Source organism: Struthio camelus, chromosome 3 (assembly GCF_040807025.1).
Source record: "Struthio camelus isolate bStrCam1 chromosome 3, bStrCam1.hap1, whole genome shotgun sequence".
In the NCBI taxonomy this organism is placed as follows: domain Eukaryota; kingdom Metazoa; phylum Chordata; class Aves; order Struthioniformes; family Struthionidae; genus Struthio; species Struthio camelus.
The window spans coordinates 77,833,374-77,848,055 of record NC_090944.1 but is presented as its reverse complement, the minus strand read 5'-3'; the positions used below and the strand labels follow the sequence as shown (position 1 = coordinate 77,848,055).

At 41.9% G+C, this 14,682-nt stretch overlaps 1 protein-coding gene and 1 long non-coding RNA gene across 3 annotated transcripts in view; one reads left to right on the top strand and one right to left on the bottom strand.

Moving 5' to 3' along the window:
* Window positions 1-14,682, top strand: part of SYNJ2 (synaptojanin 2) — an 88,245-nt gene that overhangs the window by 1,072 nt on the left and 72,491 nt on the right. The window lies entirely within an intron of this gene.
* On the bottom strand, window positions 6-14,630 carry LOC138066763 (uncharacterized). Of its 2 annotated transcripts, none has more exons than XR_011140252.1 (3): window positions 14,535-14,630; window positions 13,768-13,854; window positions 6-2,634 (listed from the first exon to the last, which is right to left on the bottom strand). It is a non-coding gene; the product is annotated as an uncharacterized lncRNA (long non-coding RNA). The 2 variants fall into 2 exon arrangements; XR_011140251.1 differs by lacking the exon at window positions 6-2,634 and adding an exon at window positions 12,983-13,054 and having other exon boundaries at window positions 14,535-14,612.

Here is a 14,682-nt window from a genome sequence, read left to right as displayed (position 1 = left end):
GGCTTACTTACAGGAAATGTTATTGCAGGGTGGGGGGGATAGGAAGGGAGGACACAAATATTTATTTCAACTTTTGCTGTCAAAGACCTGTACTAAGATAGGCATTCTCTCTGTATCTCACTGATAGGGAAATTGAGGAAGAAAACAATTATCACATGCCAGAAAGTAGGAGGGCTGAGAACAGAACCCAACTATTAATTCTGAGGAAGGAATTGGATGCTAAAGTTCACCTAAATTCAAAATTGTAATCCCTAACCCCTCCTTCCTTTTCACCCCTTCAGCTGCTGCTGAACTTCAGTGCTCCGATGGTTTGCAAAAGTGATGTTCCCTGTACATGCAAGAATAACCTCTTAAAAATCGCCTATCGTAGAGCAACTCCTGTATCCACCTGCATATATATAACGCCTCGGCTAATAAATTTCATGACCTATGGGAGACTTGAAAATAGACTGCAGTTTACAGAAGAGGGACTGTGAAGAGCACTTCCTGATCCTTTCTGTGCCAAAGGAGGGAATAAAGAGATGAAAACAGGACCTTTATAATTTGAGCAAGCCAGGTTCAAGCTTTTTATATGTGAACAATTCTAGTAGAATGACTGAAGAAAATCACCTTGTTTTTTAAAACAAAAACAAAAGAAAGTTGTGGAAGAAATAGGATGATAAACTTAACAGCACTTCTAATGCAGAAGCTAAAAATGTATCAGGCTTCTTTCAGATTTGGAATTATGGCAGAATTAACTAGGTTAGGCTAGTACGCTACTAGCTATTGTGCTGTGCAGTCTTTGTATACAAGAGTGGTAGCACATTCGAGGACTATAGTGTGCAAACAATATTGCTGTATCAAAAACAGCTCAACAAAGCACACAACTTTGCAATATTTATAAATCTAGATAGACAGAAGTTCATATTCTAATATTAAATGAAAAGGTTAATTAAAATGCTTCCCTTTATCCTGCTTATTTTCTCTGCCTTACATTTTTTTAGGGAAGAATATGTCCAGCTGAAGTATTCAGGAGTGCATCTATTTCCTTCCTATTCAGACTCCAAACAGTATTCTCTTGGTTCAAGTTCAAGGCTTCAGTGAAATTAGCAATCAGGAGGAAAATATTTTTGCATAATTATAATGCCTACTAATACTCTCCACTATTATGATCATGTTACCCTAACACATTGTTCTGTACCCACCTGCAAACTGGCAGATTATTATTTAAATAATGGCCAAAAATATACAGGTTGCTTTTAAAGACACTGTTCTCTTCCACAAACAGTAATTTAAATGCTACTGCTAAACAATCTGACTCTTCTCATGGAGCTTTATTCCTTGATAGGACTCTCTGCTCACTTGCTAATGCACCATCCTTGCTCTAATAGTCAGCAAGTAAATTAAGCTTCTAGCAGGTCAGACTTGGTGCATGCAGTGATGTATGATTAGACCATGGACCCAGTTAGACCATTGTCCAAAGGGAAGGCCCCTCAAAGGGGAGGGCCACACAGAGATGAGGGACAATTTTCTAATTGGTGTCTAGTTCCTATAGAATGATTTTTAGCTCAGTAAAGATTTTGTTTAAAAATTCAGCAGCCAGAAGAGAAGTGAGAAGTTATACATAACAGCAGTTACAATATAGTAGCAAAATATAAAACAGGCTGCTATTAGAACAGAGTTGCTGAGATTTATACTGTGCCCCAGAAGGTTCCCTTCAGATTCCACTTGCCAGGACTGAGCTACTCAGGACTCGTTATGCTTGCAAAGAAAGGTCAGAAGTTAAGGAAACTTTTCATTTGTCTTCCCTGTTTAAATAGCAACACTTTCCTAGCTGGATCCAAATTGCAAACTTACAGCAAAGGCTTCCTCTTCATCCCTCACCTCCCCCTCCTCCCCCCCCAAAGAAAAAACTTTGGGAAGGAGGTAAGAATAAAAAGTTTCTTCCTTAATATAAGCATGTTTATGCTTTTTTAGCAATAGATAAACTTTACTGGAGTAAGGACTAGCGCCAGTCTAGTAAACACAGTCTTAACTCTTGGCAGAAAAACAAAACAAAACTGATGTAAATGTTTATGTAAGTCTTCCAAAATTTAAACTAAATTCACAATCAGTAAGAGGAGTTTGCTATTTTAAGACTGCCATACTGAAAAATAAGTTTTCAGGATGGATGAAGGAGTTGGAGGTCTGATTCTAATGTGGTATGAATCAGCATGAGAGAAGGACAACTCACAGGGACTGCAGTGGTTTAAGAAGGGATTTAGGGTCTGTTCCTAGAACAAGAGAACAATTCAGAAAACTTCTGTTTGTAGATGCTGTCTGGCACAGCTCCTCTCCGAGTGAGATATTTGTACTGTAATTATTTAAGTGTTGATGTCTCTAATAAAAGCGGCTAATGGCTTTAAGTCACTTTTAAATAGTAAAATGAAACAGTCCTTCCTGAAGGGTTTGTGTGTCATGGAGAAAACAAAACTAAACTAAACAAAAACAATGTTGTAATGCAAGAACAAGGCATGTTGTCACAAGAGGAATGCAGCCCCCAAGTATACCTGCTGTACAAGTTAAGCAGCTAGCTCTTCCCACCCCACTTCCACGAGGAGCACTTACCCACAAAGAGCTCTGCAAGAAAACAGCTAGCTCCACCGTGAGGCACACCTATAGCAAAGGAGAAAAGGCACAAGCAATGAAGGAACACTCCTTTTTCTTGCATTGTCCATAAGTTGCCCTTACCCATTGTCGTAAAATGTTATCAATTTTTCACTCAAGGGCTTTGTTAGCAGCTCTCAAAAACAGGATTTTAAACTGAGGAAAATGGAAATGACTGTATTGCTCCCATGTATGTATGGCTTTCCAAGGTGCTTATCTCTCATGAGACATTTAGGAGAATATCACTGTGTGCGTGTCAAGAGGCATCGTCTTCCCTCTGCCTCCTTTGTCCTTTCTCCCACCTTGTTTCTTCCCAGACATTCACTCTATTAGCTAGTCCTTGCTTCTCACTTTGTTTCACTTGACTAAGCTTCCTGCTCTCTGGGGGCTTGCCTCTTGCTGCTCCCTGTTGACTTTTGCCTCTGACCTGTAGAAATATTTCCACTGTTTGAACCCTGTTTTGTCCTTGTCTTACGCAGAGCTGAGCACTGATTAAAGGGCATGATTTGTACCACCTAATGTGGAACCTCTTCCACTGCTGTGGGGCACAGCAACTCGGTGCAGGAAAGGCTCTTGCAGGCTATTGGAGCACTAGTCCTCCAGCCCTACCAGAAGTCTTCAGATAGCACAAACAAAAATATGACATGCTAAAATTCTGCCTCTTTTGGGGCTACTCAGTTCACTGCATTATGATTTGGTGGACTCAGCCCTGGGCAATCTGAACTGAAGCTGAGTATGCACTCTGTGTTCACAAGGAACATCTAAATGTGCCTTTCCTCCTTTTCCAGCATGTTCTCTGTTCCCTATACCAGTCTCTGTCCCACTTTAGTTAGTTGTAGCCTGGGCCAGCCAGGGGAAGAATGAGAACTGCTGAAAGAAAGGGAGCCTTGGCATCAGCAGGTGCTGCTGGACGCTCAACAGTCACCAGAATTTATTTATGTACTTAGGTCCTCAAATGTGCAGCTGGGGCCTTAACCTTGGAGTTTGATTAAAATAAAGAAAATCTTGTTGTTTTTAATTCACTGAACATAGCGATGCTAATCTTGACAGACCAGGCAGGAGGCAGATGCACATTTGTTCCTTCATCAAAGAAATCCTGTAATGTAAGTAGCGCAAAGTTTCTAGGGTTTGGGGGGGGGGGGGGGGGCGTTTAGATGGTAAAGGCTTTGGACTTTGGCCTTTTTCATTTAATCTTTGTATAGCACCTCTCAGATGTGGGCCTGGGCCAAGGCTAAGCATGATAGTGCTGTGAATGATTAATAATAACATGCCCATACGTTATAATCACTTCCCCATCGTTAGGAGGCCTGGGATATTCCAGCCAGTAGAAAAAGCTGTATCAGAAGGTTGCTGCAGAGCTTGTGGAGACACATGCAGCTGCACAGTTAGCACGGCAGAGCTGCTGGCGGGGTTCTCTGGGCTGTGGTTCTCACTGCTCTGGAGCAGAAGAGCAATAATTAGCCAGGCTGGCTCCATGTGTTATGTGCAGTACACCAGCTGGTATTAAACCCTTCTGCAACATAGGGAAACATAAGAGAGAGAGATGCACAGTCACTGTCCACTATTGCCACCCCGCTTCCCCAGGATGCAGTGACATCTTTGTTGGCCCTGTGTGGAGCAAGCTAAGACTTTCCACAGTTTATTCGTTCTGCTCTATGCCTTGCAAAAGTGGCTGTACTGCTGCTAGACATCTGTTGGCCCCGTAGGGAGAGAGAGGGAGGGAGGGGGGGAGAGAGAGGGAGAGAGAGAGAAAAATGTGTGTGTGCATGCACATGCAGTGCTGCTTCTGGCACAGTTAGTAAACAGCCCTGGAAATCTGCCCCAGGATAGCTGTGTGTTTTCTACTGTGCAACTCTAGCCATCACTAGATGGAACCCAATAGCCAGCCCTAGGCAAGGGCTCAAGATCAGCTGATGATTTTTATATATATATATAAAATATTATATGTATGTATATATATATATATATATATAAAATATATATATAAATTTATTAACTCCATTCAACATGCATAGAATCTGCCTCTTAGGTTGCTTAAGGGTAGTCATTTTATAATGGCTTCTCTGTACTATGTTGTATCCTCACCTACCCAGGACTTGTTCTTTTATCAGGGCATGCCTTCTGAGAGAAAGCTTCTAGGACTGAACTAAGCTTAGTTGTTCTCACTTCTCAGAGGCGTTTTAAGGCTCACAGAGCATCACTGCTTTTATTCAGGCAAGCTATGAACTCTGTGCATCAGGGTTTCCACGTGGAAATGATCTGTACCAGTACTGGCCCTTCCATGTAGTTTGTAATACACAATCTCCAGGACCAGATGAAGTTTTCTTCAAATTTCTGGAAGGCCTGAAGAGAGAATTCAGCTGAACTCCTACCAAAATATGCAGAGAATCCTATCCAAGATACCTACTCTAAAAAAGAGCACAGGAAAACTGCCATTGCATCCAACTTTTTTATTTTTTTTAAAGCTACATGAAGCAATTGCAGGCGTGACCAAGCAGTAACTCTCCCACTGTATCAGGATCACTAATAACAGAAACTAATGACGATCAGTGGAGCTACTCAAAAAGCAGCAGAGAAGGAAGCACAGATATAGGAAAGGTAGGGACACAGAAGACGAAGGGTGATGGCAGGGTAAGGATCAGAAAATGAAACTGGTGACAAGGGTAGCAAGGAAGGTGATCTGAAGAGCTAATGAAGTAGAGATAATAAAACCAAACAGCAGCGAACAGCCACTGCGTGAGGGGTGAACAATGATGAACTGGCTGCCTAACAAAAGTAGGGCTGTTAGTTTTGGCTTGTGATTGAAAGTAATAAACAGAGGGGGAAACGAGAACACTGGTGTCGCGCTCCAGCCTCCCCTGTTCCCCCCCTCCCCCGCAATGTAAACATGACACTGTAATTCTCACCCTAGGAGCTGGCTCCCCACCAAATCCCCGTTTGGCTGAGTTTATCCAGACACATCCACTTGCAGTCTCCCCCTACCCCTGCTTTACTAATACTGAGATGAATGCAGCCTGCCTGCACTTTGTGCCCACCCCTACCCAAACACAGCAGCCTGACCAGGTTACTGGTACTACTGGGGTATCAGTAAGTCCCAAATAGTAGCTAGGACCAGAAGTCAGATAGTGTCCTAAGAAAAGAGCATAGGTTATAGGAAAAGATGGTTCCTCATCCCCTCCCCTCACCCACCCATACACTCACCTGGAGGAGAAAAGGATAATTGACTTAAAAATGAGTTTAGCTGTAATTCAAGCAGCTTTTCAACTGTAGGCCCAGGGAGTGCTAGACCAGTGTACTTACCTATGTGGACTAATTTTTTTCTTTTTTTTAATATGGGCCATGACCAATCCCAGACCACCACAAGTATTTCAGTTGCCTTTGCACTGTAATTCTGATAAAACTCTGCATGATCACTGTGGGCACAATGTAATCTAAACCTTCTGCACTCTAGGGTGGGAATAAATGATTATTAATTCACCTCAACTCCCATGACGATTTGTATGTGATCAGAGGAAAAGGCCCGGGCTTAGAAGTACGGGCAATTATTATAAAAAAAAAAAAAAAAAGCAAAATCTTATTTTAGTGAAGTAGAATGGCACACCTAAACAAACAGGTCAAACTGTCAAAAACCAAATATTGACTAGCAAGAACGAAAGCCTATCTATGTTTACTTGTACTTACACGTAGCCCACGGATTTCATGGCTGCATTAGGTATAATTTAAAAAGTCAAAATGGTTGTCCAGATAACATCAAACCATGGTACTTTCTCAGTTCTCTTTTCTGTCCCATTCCCTTCCTGCACACACTGTGCTATTTAGTCAGCTACCTCTTTATAGCAGAACTTACAGAGATAACACCTCTTTCCATAGTGTCATCTTGTTCTCCCTTCAGGAAAATCGTGTCATTTACTTTGCATTCACCATACAGATTCAAATAAATTATGGGGTCATGGAATAGCTCGATCCTCCCCCTCCATTTTGCTTGATGTTACCATTTTAGGTTTTCTTTCTCTTACATGGGCTAATCCTTTTCCAGTTTAGGGCTGGCGTGGTACTGCAGAACTCCATCAAGTATTCTGACTTACTTAAACTAGCTCATATTCACTTCAAAGTGGTCAAAGTCAGCTTGTCACAAAGCTGCTGAGAGGGCAAGGAATACCTGATATTTATTGCCCAATGCCATTTTTACAAGTGTTTTCATATTTACAGAAAACATAGTTAAGAAAAGAAAACCCTCCATCTTTCTGGTAAAACTAGTATGTTCTTCCTTCCTTCATGTGAATGTGTTATTCCACTGCCGCTTGCTCCCCTTGCTTTTTGGTCTGAAACCCCTCCTACATCTGAGAATTCATGGGCAGGGCTTTCTAAAACATCAAGAGATGTAAATACTACACAGGATCTCTTTGTAATGCGAAATGAGAGAAATAGACCTAATTTGAATTTAAAAGCACCATATATGCTTTACTGGAAACAGGTTAAATGGAAAAAGCGTTGATGTGATATTAGAAGAGAGAAGCTGTGTGTACAAGAAAGAGTTTGGGTTGCTCTGAGATGGTGACTGAATATGTGGCATTTTTGTATGTATGTGGGTTATTACCTGACACACAACCAGTGGCCTATTACTAAAGGCACTAGCTAGAAATTCCACATCTTAAGGAAGATGCAGCAAATAAATCCTGAACCTAGGAAATGTTTCCCAGGGAACTTGCATATGAGAACTGCAGCTTTCAGTTATAGTCAAGATTTGGGAGAAATACTAGCCCATTAGTCACAGAAATATAAGGCTCCCTTTCTCAGTAGTTGTGCTGCTGGTTGCTAGATAGCTGTTGTGTTCCACCACGCTATTGACACAGATCAGTGCTAGCACACGCTGTGTTTAAAGCGGTTTTAAAGAGCTATAACATCTTTCTGAAAAGTACTGAAAAAGTAAAAGGTTGATGATATATTAATTTGTCCAAGATCAAATAAGAATCAAAGAATAGCAATTGAGACTTTTCCCCCTTGTGTTCTCCAAAGTAAGTTACCTTTTATTGGAAAACAGTGACCTCTTTTGCTCTTTAGTATGAATTCATGTTTCCAAAGGTAAGCACTTACTTAGTTTCTAAAATCTGTTTATGCCATGATTTGATTGTATTAAAGTGATGCTGTCCAGACAGATCACTCTTTTTTCTCCCTTTTTTGTTCAAATACCTGAACAAATCTGAATTTTTTACACAGACAGATTGTGTCCAATAGTCCCTTCTGTTCACAAAAAGATTCCTTAGTTTTGCTTTAGCTTTGTGTTATGCGTGCAAGAAAAAAAAGAGAGTTGGAAAGTGAGACTATTTAAGAAATATCAGTCTCCATTACTTTTATGTATGCATTCCTGTGAACAAAAGGAGCGTGTGTTCAGCTAAGTAACAAAATCCTATTAGAAAATACTACAACTCTAAACAGCCGACATTGAAAATAGAGCATGTTAACTGAGTTTATTATCCTCATGGGTATTCAGACAACTCCCACTAATGCTTGAACACTGAAACTCCATAGAAGATACTCTCCCCTGAATGTCTGATCACACTGAGGGCAGACTCTAGTTCAATGAGCTTTAAGTAAATTAACATTAATTAGGCTTAGGTACTGAGCAGAGAAGCTTAATTCTCCCTGCCCTCTCCTCCCACCTCTCTCAGTTTTACATGCCTCACTGTAGGACTCATCTGCGCTCTACGCTCCTTTTTTCTGATGTGCAGTCTGTATTATTCAATGGGACAAAAGAACTAAAGATTCTTCTGTTAACATTTATAAAGGAATCATATTAAGAGGGATCAGAAGCAAATATTTTCTCAAGAAATAAAATGTACTGCACCTTGAAAATTATCCAGATATATAGGAAGCCTTGCTGTGACTTGACTCTCTCTGTTTTCTCCTCAACTTGTCCAATTTTTTTTATGACTCAGTTAATCTAAAAGATAAGGCCATTCTTTTTAATTATTTACATTTTAGGTTCATCCTCTGTATCATAATTGGCTTCCTTCTTGCACTTTCCACCCTTGTTTTCATCTCTTTCTGTCTGGCTAGCTAGAACATTTCAACCTAAAATGAAATGCATGGATTGCGAACAACCATGTACATCTGTCTTCTTGAAGATATGGAGAGTCAATAGAATAGTTCAATTTTTATTTAAGAATGAAGTTAGGATTGACTTTGGTGTATTGGACCAATGGCTTGTCTCTTCCAGTAACCTGTCTATGACAGTGGTAGTACCATATACTAGAGAAATGCCACAACAGGCAATCTGGGATTGCCTCTTTCTGGAGTTTTCTTCATAGTTGATTCATGGCCTCTTCCCCCTCATCAAAACCATAGACCTGGATATGGGGCAATGATGAAACTCTACTTTCACCGTTGATGTTTAATCAGCTGTGTGCACAGTGTATCGCAGTGTGATAGGTGTGCACAGTCTGTCAGAAGATAAGAAAAGGCATACATTCACTGAAAAAAGGTGCCAACTTGCACGTTGTGTCTTTGCCTGCATGGATATTAAGCTGTTCGCTCTAAATCTGAAGTTTTCATTTTACAAAGTATTTTGGTTCTCCTATAAGGAGTTCCAGGAAACTAGGCAAGAAGCAGTGGAAAAATTTGTGGCTTCCTAGTGCTTTGAACGTGAGAGGCATACCTACAACTAATCATAAGCATGTCAGTCTGGGAGTAAGAAAAAAAATTGTATCTAGTTGTCTGGTCACTATTACTGCCTAAATAAACGCTGTCTGACTAATGCTGCTCATCTGCACATAGTTTTGGGATGAAGAAAGTTAAGCTTTAAAACAGCTGCTGTTACTGAAAATAGTCTCTCAGCAAGAAAAGGCTAGTACCTGTGAGTGGAGTCAATTTGTCTCTCTAGACAGATCACTTTCAATTAGCATGCACACAGTTAAAATACATGTGGAAGAGGAGGCGAGAAATTCCACTGGCCTCCCAACAACACTTGAAACACAATTTTTCATTAGCAGCATTTATAAAACAGTTAGCACTCCCCCATAGCATCTTCCAGTCACTTATTTTACAAATTCAGAGCCTGAATCTGCAGACCAATCTTCTGCCAATCTGCAGCCTGCAGCCAGATAGGCCCTTGTTCAGTCTACTTCTAGAGCCAGTTGGCTTACAGTCCAACCACCTTCAGCAGCTGAACCTGCACTGTTTATTCACTTGAGAAGTCTCACCCAAGTGAGGAGGAGCAGAAAGTTGAAAATATCGTCACTGTCTTAAGCAAACGTCTCTGCATCACTCCTCTTGCACGCATGACAAGATCAAACATTCTTTGTCAATCTCTAAACGCACAAATAAAGCATACTAATTTATCACTTGTGTTTCTTATTCTCTTCACAGTTACTTTAAAGGAAATGTCACTGACTTTTTGTGGAGAAACAGTGACCTAGCTCCAAGTATATCAGACTGTCTCTGTAACAAAATAACACTTTCTTTGCACACAAATTTCTTTGTGCAGTCAAGAGGTGTAACCAACTGGAATAGAAATTGCTTCTCTCAATTTCACTGAGTTTGTAAGAGGTGGCATTAACAACTCATAGCTACTTTCAGAGCAACACTTTTGGCATTTTAGCCTAAAAATGTTCCAAATACTTCTCTGTAGCAAATTCAGCCTCAAATACAAGTTATTCTAATATTAACTAGAAAATGTGAAAACAATAAAAGGTTTTGCATATTACCAGCAGTTACTAATTCTTTTGAATGTCATGTGCAGGAAAAGCTACATTCAGGCATTTCCCCCATTTCTTCCTTACTTACTGAAATCAAAAGCTTCTGGAAAAAGGGAGGAAAAACAAAATGTTTTCAATGACCTCGTGGGCACACACATTTCCTGAGGAATTTGTGACCACTGAGGCTATGTGCAAGTGGCCATAAATCTCCAGGCAATGCCCTTGCCAGTAATCGTTGATATTTAGAGTCAGAGTTTTTAAAAAATGACCATTGCTTCTAGCTGCATAATACCGGATGCACACAAATATACAGTAGAACCAAACAGATTAAAAATATCATGAAAGCATTTTTGTACAGAGGTCCCAGTGTTTGCAAAGACGACTCAAGAGCACATCGAAAGCCAAGTAATGCTACAGAGACACACTCATCCATTCTACTCCCCAAAGCCCAGGATATGGGGTGCACACAGCTCTGTCAGGCAGCTAGCACTCTAAGCGCAAAGCATCTTGCTCCGCCCAGCTCTGCTAAACTCTCTTTTGCAGCACCCCTGCTGTGCCTCTTCTGTGCTTTTCTGATGCACCTCCGGATGGATGCACAATGCCACCTGCTACAGTCAGCATGCAGGACTCTCTTCCAGTAAGGCAGTTATCCAGATCCTGTAAATATCCACTACCACAGAGAGCTAGGAGTGGGAGTCACTATAATGCACAGCATGTTTCAGAGGTAAACAGAGGGGTGGGGAAGGGAAGGGGTTGGAGATGTGAACCAAAGTGATTAATGACTCACAACATAGAAGCACTCAGAAATTACAGCTTCCCATGGGCAGCTTTGCTTTTGCAGGTAAAATTTTAAACAGCTGAATTCTTCTGTTGCTAACGAAAGCAAAAGAACTGTCCTTAAAAATATAGTATAAATGTAAAGTATAAATGCAGTACGGACATTATCTTCAACACAATTTATAACACAGGTGAGTTAACAGCTACCAAAGTTTATTCATCAGTTGAATGCTGTCTTCTTACCATGAAGGCTGGCCCCCTATCAGTGCTGCAATTTTGTTTGAACTGCATTTCACACAGTTCAGTGGTCAGCAAACATTGCAGATTCTTCCCTTTCTGTTGGGGAGAGGAGAAGGATTTCCCTCTCCCTCTTCTAAAGACAGCATTTGGAAAAGCAGTTGCAAGGAGAGAAGGAAAGGGAAGGAGCACTGTTGCTGACAGAGATATATATTCCACCCTGCAGAATACTCCCACTACTCCCTGCATGCAGAACAGTAGAGATGGCCCACCGACCAGTTGCTTCTCTCGACTGGAGACAGAAGGGACATCAGAAGATTGCCTCCCACTAGTTAACTGTGGGAGCGCTCAAAAGGTGACGCAAAATATATGTGGCTGCTCAGAGATAGAAAAAATGATAAAGAACGAAGGACGGGAGTGTTAGGAAGAGCAAAGAAGCTAATGTGAGGGAACTATTGAAAAAGAACCCTAAAGAAAAGTCCACTGAGACCAGAGGATGAAAGGAAGAAATACTAAGGAGTAAAGAGGGCACGTGGCCTGGCTGAAAATAGATGTCATGGAGAAGGGAATGTTTTTACCCGAGGGACTCCTCAAATGACTATGGGAAGTAATCAGTTTCTATAGTACTCACATATAAGTGCACCGCAGCAAAAGACAGCTCAACTGCAAATGTCAGCTCAAAGATGAGCTTCCAGTCTCAACATTCTCCATTAAAAATAGATTTTTGTGCATTGAATTCCAGTGGGTTTGGTCAGATGAAGAGATCTTGGCTGCCATATAATAAGGCAAAGAAAACCTTTGTATACCCCCCTAACATACCAAGCAAGCTTTCTACCTGAGCCCTCACTTTGGAAAAGTTTTTGTTCAAAGGAGGATTGTAACTTGTCTGGCTTTTTTCACCGCTCTTCTCTTTCAGCCATTTTCTGATTGTTGCTTTCTCACTCTTACGCGTCTCTAAGGTAGCTGACCTGTGACACAAAGTGCTTTTTCAGTAATCATGACATCGCACCTTTGAAAAATGCATCTCTCCAGGATAAGAGCGTATTAAGGGGGGATGCTTTGGAACTGAAACTCTCTGAAAGGGTTCGTGTCCAACCATAACAGGTAAAAAGGGACTCACTAAAAGTCACCTATGCAAGCAATGCTTTGTCACACACATTACTAAAGGTTGGAAGCTTTTCACTTTCATCTGAGTTTCCCTCTCACATCTTTGTCTCCTCAAATGGATCTGAGGTGCTGAAAAAAAATTATCCCAGGTGCACCAGTGCTTTCCCTAGCATTTTGTTCAACAATTCTGACACTGACCTTTTATTAAAGAACTTAACAGCGGCGTTCTTGTAATTTGCTGTGAAAAGCACTAATGATGAAAACTACTAATGATAAGTAGAAATGAATTACAAGCACAGGCAATAAAAAGGGACATACCAGTGTCCTCCAAGTGATAGTTCACCCTCATGATGTACTAGTGAGGTTTAAGGAGGACTCTAAAGAAACATTCTCAAAGGCAAAAGACTCACCAAAGAGCTTCTTTTCTTCTTTTAAACACTTAAGTGAATGATGCAGGGCAACCTTTTAAAATCTCCTGTGATATAACTGTCTTAGGCAATTCTGACTGTTTAAGTGATACTTACAGTATTTTATTCAGGTAAGCGCTTTTCTCTGGGGAAGGAGATTATGGAGAAACATGACAAAGATATAAATGGATTCTTGGTCTGCCATTTCTGTAAAAAATTTGCAGCAAGATATCCTTTTTCTGTTTAAAATAGAGAACAGTTATCCACAATGTGTTTCTTATACCCTCTAAAACCCCCAAAATTTAAGCTATGTGCTGGTCACTTAACTTCTACAGTTTATAATCTTTTCTGGGTCATTTATTTTAAGCTGCCCATCACTGTTTACCTCACTTTACAAACTGCATCAAAGATAAGGATCCAGAAAGAATTCCCTTTGTAGACATCAAACACATTTTCCCTGCCAGATCTTTTCAAAATGCCATCTGTTTTAAAAAGGCACCATAAACATATATAAAATATAAACATAATAACATATAAACATCTATAAAATTAATCTGCTTTCTAAATTAGTATTACAAGCTATAAAATAACTAAAACAGAGGTGGAGGAGATGGGAAAAAGATATTTACTTTCCAATTTGTTTGCAACAAGTCCAATGGGGGCAGAGGCTGTTAACTTCCACCTGGCAGAGCACAGCCTTGACTGATGTACTCAACAATAATGCAAGACAGTAACGAGATGGTGTTTTCGGTATTTTGCACTTTGCAGTTTTCTCTACATGCCACAGCAAAGTAGGGTTCCTCTATATTAACATATTAGAATCACGTTCACTTTACTTGTGCTTAAACAGCACTAGTCTTTCTGCTAGAAATCACAGCAAATTTCCTCTCATCTGAGCGTATTTGTGTACCTGCACCTACCTTGTCCACCTATTCCTTATGACTGCACTTTGGAAAAACCGAGCACTTCATCCTATACAGACTTTACAGGAAATTACCATGGGAATTCTGCAATATTAGAGAAAGAAGAGCATTTCCATGTGTACTAGAACGTACATTTAACTCACACAGGTGGGAGCAAGTTTTCTAGGCATATTCGAAACACTTCGTCACCTCAGAGAAAAATAAAACACCCAAGGCGCCGCGCTGTCTGATTTCATAAATGTGAACCGGCTGCACCTGCCAGCAGGCTGCAGCCACCTCGGAGGGGCAGGCCGGGGTGGTGCGCGGACCCCACGCCAAGTGCGAAGGGCTACCAAAAATTCCGAGGGGGAGTTTAGGCAGCAGCTTGACTTCCACTAACGCAGAGGAAACGCCAGCGCCTCAGGGCCTTCCAGGCACCGCCGGCGTCCTCGCCTGCCCTGGCGCGGGCGTTGCCGCCGAGCGGTTAGGCGGCTCCGCAGCGCACGCAGCTCCCCCAACGGCCGCCGCAAAGGTGCTGCCGGCGGCGGGGAGACGACGGGCCTCCCCCGCGGGCCGGGGCTCGCCAGGCAGCTTCAGCTTCACTCCCGCAGCCGAAGCCTGGACCCGCCGCGGAGGGCGGGGAGATAGCCCCGGCGCCTGCGACCCGGCCCGGGCGCCCACAGCGCCGCGCGAGGCGCAGCCGTTACGGAGCGGCCGTTACGAAGTGGCCGTTACGTCCCTCCTCCTCCTCCCCGGGCAGGGCGGGGGCACCCGGCAGCTCCTACCTGTGCCGGAGAAGGAGGAGGAGCCGCCGCTGCGCCAGAGGAACAAAGTCAACTCTCGAAAGTTTACAAGTGGACGGCGGGTGGGAAGAGAAAGGGAAGGAGGAGCGGGGGAGGGCGCTGCTATCCCATCCCGTTCCGTCCCGTTCCG